The 5,571-nt window shown below is 39.5% G+C and overlaps 1 non-coding gene across 1 annotated transcript; it reads right to left on the bottom strand.

The window, feature by feature from the left end:
- Positions 1–2,484: 2,484 nt before the first annotated feature.
- Positions 2,485–2,557, bottom strand: trnar-ccu (transfer RNA arginine (anticodon CCU)). Its single transcript has one exon. It is a non-coding gene; the product is annotated as a tRNA-Arg (tRNA).
- Between the last annotated feature and the right edge of the window lie 3,014 nt (positions 2,558–5,571).

Genomic DNA, 5,571 nt, shown 5'->3' with positions numbered 1-5,571 from the left:
TAGTTGCAAAACAATTATGTGATCACCTTTACAGGAATAATTTGTATGAAGACTTTCAGTCAGGATTTAGAGCTCATCACAGTACAGAAACAGCACTGGTAAAAGTCTCCAATGATCTTCTCCTGGCTTCAGATAATGGACTTGTGTCTGTACTCGTCTTACTAGACCTTAGTGCCGCATTTGACACCATTGACCACAACATTTTATTACAGAGACTAGAACATGGATTTGGGATTAAAGGAACCACATTACATTGGTTTAAATCTTATCTGTCAGACAGATTCCAACTTGTTCATGTTAATGATGACTCTTCTTTATGCACCAAAGTCAGCTATGGAGTTCCACAGGGCTCTGTGTTAGGACCAATACTTTTTAATCTCTACATGTCACCTTTAGGCAAAATCATTAGGAAACATTCCATAAACTTCCACTGATATACAGATGATACCCAGCTCTATTTATCTGTGAAACCAGAAGATACTAACCAATTAGTCAAATTTGAAGCATGTCTAAAAGACATAAAGAACTGGATGTCCTACAATTTCCTACTTCTAAATTCAGACAAAACTGAAATCATCCTCTTTGGGCCTAAAAACATGAGAAATATGCTGTCTAACAATATAGTTACTCTAGATGACATAACTTTGGCCTCTAGTACTACGGTGAGGAACCTTGGAGTTATCTTTGACCAAGATTTGGCGTTTACGTCACATAAAAGACAAATGTCTAGAACAGCCTTCTTCCACCTACGGAACATTGCTAAAATTAGAAGCATCCTGTCTCAAAGTGATGCCGAAAAACTGGTCCATGCATTTGTTACTTCTAGGTTGGACTACTGTAATTCCCTACTTCTGGGGTGTCCTAATAACTCTCTAAAAAGCCTTCAATTAATCCAAAATGCTGCAGCAAGAGTGCTGACTGGATTAGGAAAGAGAGATCATATTTCACCTTCACTAGCTTCTCTTCATTGGCTTCCCATAAAATCTAGAATAGAGTTCAAAACCCTCCTCCTTACATACAAAGCTCTTAATGGTCAAGCTCCATCATATTTAAAAGATCTCATAGTCCTGTATCGCCCAATTAGACCACTTCGATCCCAAAATACTGGCCTACTTGTGGTTCCCAGAGTTTGCAAAAGTAGAATGGGAGGCAGAGCCTTTAGCTATCAAGATCCTCTCCTGTGGAACCAGCTTCCAATCTAAATTCGGGGAGCAGACACCCTCTCTACTTTTAAGACTAGGCTTAAAACTTTCCTTTTTGATAAAGCTTATAGTTAAAAATCCTCACTCAACGCCAGTGCCTTATCCATTAGGCCACTGGGGCATCTCAAACACCTTTACTCATCAGTTCTTCCACCAAACAGTTGCTTCCTAGACAGAGCATAATGTGAGACATGCCATGTTGGCTTTGGGTAACACAATAATGGCCCCAAATGCAGTAGATATAGTGAGTAGAAGGGAAATTTTTAAAAGTGCAAAGAAAAAGATGTGAAACACGTAGAAACTAGATTGCCATGCTGATATGAAACTGGCATTGTACCCCAGATTGGACTCGAACCCTTTGGGTAGCACAATAATGACAATAAAAGCAGTTAGTATAGTAAGATGGAGGAAAGCATTTGAAAGAGCAGAGAAAAGAATGTGAAATATACAAAAATTGCATTCCCAAGCTGATATGCATCTGGAATTGTACAGTAGGTGAATATGTACTTTCTGTATCTGGTTCACTTTACTAAAAGGTTGTAAAGGCCCTAAGTCAGCTTACAAAATACAGTTAGCAGAGGATGGTTTCGATCCATCGACCTCTGGGTTATGGGCCCAGCACGCTTCCGCTGCGCCACTCTGCTGTCAACCACCCCAGATGGGACTCTAACCCTTTGGGTAACACAATAATGACAATAAAAGCAGTTAGTATAATAAGATGGAGGAAAGCATTTGAAAGAGCAGAGAAAAGAATGTGAAATATACAAAAATTGCATTCCCAAGCTGATATGCATCTGGAATTGTACAGTAGGCGAATATGTATTTTCTGTATCTGGTTCACTTTACTAAAAGGTTGTAAAGGCCCTAAGTCAGCTTACAAAACACAGTTAGCAGAGGATGGTTTCGATCCATCGACCTCTGGGTTATGGGCCCAGCACGCTTCCGCTGCGCCACTCTGCTTTCAACCATGCCAGATAGGACTCGAACCCTTTGGGTAACACAATAATGACAATAAAAGCAGTTAGTATAGTAAGATGGAGGAAAGCATTTGAAAGAGCAGAGAAAAGAATGTGAAATATACAAAAATTGCATTCCCAAGCTGATATGCATCTGGAATATTACAGTAGGTGAATATGTACTTTCAGTATCTGGATCACTTTACTTAAAGGTTGTAAAGGACCTAAGTCAGCTTACAAAACACAGTTAGCAAAGGATGGTTTCGATCTATTGACCTCTGGGTTATGGGCCCAGCACGCTTCTGCTGCGCCACTCTGCTGTCAACCACCCCAGATGGGACTCAAACCCACAATCCCTGGCTTAGGAGGCCAGTGCCTTATCCATTAGGCCACTGGGGCATCACAAACACCTTTACTCCTCAGTTCTTCCAACTAACAGTTGCTTCCTATACAGAGCATAATGTGAGACATGCCATGTTGGCTTTGGGTAACACAATAATGGCCCCAAATGCAGTAGATATAGTGAGTAGAAGGGAAAAGATGTGAAATACGTAGAAACTAGATTACCATGCTGAGCTGAAACTGGCATTGTACACCAGATTGGACTCGAACCCTTTGGGTAACACAATAATGACAATAAAAGCAGTTAGTATAGTAAGATGGACGAAAGCATTTGAAAGAGCAGAGAAAGGAATTTGAAATATACAAAAATTGCATTCCCAAGCTGATATGAATCTGGAATTGTACAGTAGATGAATATGTACTGTCTGTATCTGGTTCATTTTACTAAGACGTTGTAAAGGCCCTAAATCACTTTACAAAACACAGTGAGCAGAGGATGGATTCGATCCATCGACCTCTGGGTTATGGGCCCAGCACGCTTCTGCTGCGCCACTCTGCTTTCAACCACGCCAGATTGGACTCGAACCCTTTGGGTAACACAATAATGACAATAAAAGCAGTTAGTATAGTAAGATTGAGGAAAGCATTTGAAAGAGCAGAGAAAAGAATGTGAAATATACAAAAATTGCATTCCCAAGCTGATATGCATCTGGAATTGTACAGTAGGTGAATATGTACATTCTGTATCTGGTTCACTTTACTAAAAAGTTGTAAAGGCCCTAAGTCAGCTTACAAAACGCAGTTAGCAGAGGATGGTTTCGATCCATCGACCTCTGGGTTATGGGCCCAGCGCGCTTCCGCTGCGCCACTCTGCTGTCAACCACCCCAGATGGGACTCTAACCCTTTGGGTAACACAATAATGACAATAAAAGCAGTTAGTATAGTAAGATGGAGGAAAGCATTTGAAAGAGCAGAGAAAAGAATGTGAAATATACAAAAATTGCATTCCCAAGCTCATATGCATCTGGAATTGTACAGTAGGTGAATATGTACTTTCTGTATCTGGTTCACTTTACTAAAAGGTTGTAAAGGCCCTAAGTCAGCTTACAAAACACAGTTAGCAGAGGATGGTTTCGATCCATCGACCTCTGGGTTATGGGCCCAGCACGCTTCCGCTGCGCCACTCTGCTTTGAACCACAGCAGATTGGACTCGAACCCTTTGGGTAATACAACTGCTCATACTGAACCAAAACCCAAAACTTTCAAATGTGGATTATTAAATATCAGATCTCTCTCTTCTAAATCTTTGTTAGTAAATGACTTGATAAATGATCATCAAATTGGTTTATTTTGTCTCACTGAAACGTGGTTGCAGCAGGAAGAACATGTCAGTTTAAATGAGTCAACCCCCCAAAGTCATATTAATTATCATGTTCCTAGATGCACAGGCCGAGGTGGAGGAGTAGCAGCAATATTTCACTCTAGCTTATCAATAATTCCTAGACCTAAACATAGTTATACCTCATTTGAGAGTCTTACTCTTACCCTTTCACACCCAAACTGGAAAACTCAAAAACCACTATTATTTGTTATCGTGTACCGTCCTCCAGTCCCTTATTCAGAGTTTTTGATTGAATTTTCTGATTTTCTATGTGATTTAGTGCTTAGTACAGATAAAGTCATTATAGTGGGTGACTTTAACATTCATGTAGATGCTGACAGTAACTGTCTGAGCACTGCGTTTAAGTCATTATTAGATTCAATTGGTTTTTCCCAAAATGTAAATAAACCCACTCATTGTTTTAGTCACACGTTAGACCTTGTCCTTACATATGGCATTGAAACTGATAATTTAATAGTATTTCCTCATAATTCTCTTCTGTCTGACCATTTTCTAATAACATTTGAATTTACAATAACGGACTATACAGCAGTTAGGAAAAAATTCCACTACAGCAGATGTTTATCTGAAAATGCTGTGAATACATTTAAAGAAATTATTTCTTCATCTTTTTCACCACCATGTGTCAATACTATGGTGAGTAGCCATCTTACTCCTGTGCAAATTGATTATTTAGTTGACGATTCTGCCGCCTCACTGCATACTAGATACAGTTGCCCCTTTGAAATAGAAGGCAGTGAATCAGAGGAGCCGACCTCCATGGTACAATTCACAAATGCACAGCTTAAAGCAGACAACACGAAAGTTAGAGAGGAAGTGGCGTTCCACTAATTTAGAAGAATCCCGGTTAGCCTGGAAAAACAGTTTAAAAACATACAAAAAAAGCTCTCCGTGATGCCAGAACAGCATATTATTCCGCATTAATAGAGGAAAACAAGAACAACCCCCGGTTTCTGTTCAGCACTGTAGCCAGGCTGACTAAGAGCCATAGTTCTGTTGAGCCTAGTATTCCCTTAACTTTGAGCAGCAATGACTTTATGACTTTCTTTACTAGTAAAATTGTAGCCATTAGGGAAAAGATTCACCAGATCCTCCCTACAAATATTACGGCTAGATCTTCATGTACAACAGCTATAGAATCCTCAATAAGGCCCCAATCCATCTTAGACTGCTTTTCACCCATAGATCTCACTGAGCTAAGTTCAACTACCGCCTCCTCAAAACTAACAACATGTCTTTTAGACCCTGTTCCAACCAAATTGCTTAAAGATGTTCTACCTTTAATAGACACTTTCATATTAGATTTGATTAACCTATCTTTAGAAACTGGCTATGTACCAAAGGCCTATAAAGTTGCTGTAATCAAACCATTACTTAAAAAACCTTGTCTTGATCCAGGTGATTTAGCCAACTATAGACCAATATCAAATCTCCCGTTTATTTCTAAAATCCTTGAAAAAGTAGTTGCAAAACAATTATGTGATCACCTTTACAGGTATAATTTGTATGAAGACTTTCAGTCAGCATTTAGAGCTCATCACAGTACAGAAACAGCACTGGTAAAAGTCTCCAATGATCTTCTCCTGGCTTCAGATAATGGACTTGTGTCTGTACTCGTCTTACTAGACCTTAGTGCCGCATTTGACACCATTGACCACAACATTTTA

This window comes from Channa argus, unplaced genomic scaffold (assembly GCF_033026475.1).
Source record: "Channa argus isolate prfri unplaced genomic scaffold, Channa argus male v1.0 Contig037, whole genome shotgun sequence".
In the NCBI taxonomy this organism is placed as follows: domain Eukaryota; kingdom Metazoa; phylum Chordata; class Actinopteri; order Anabantiformes; family Channidae; genus Channa; species Channa argus.
The sequence above is the reverse complement of the archived record's forward strand: the minus strand, read 5'-3'. Positions and strand labels throughout refer to the sequence as shown.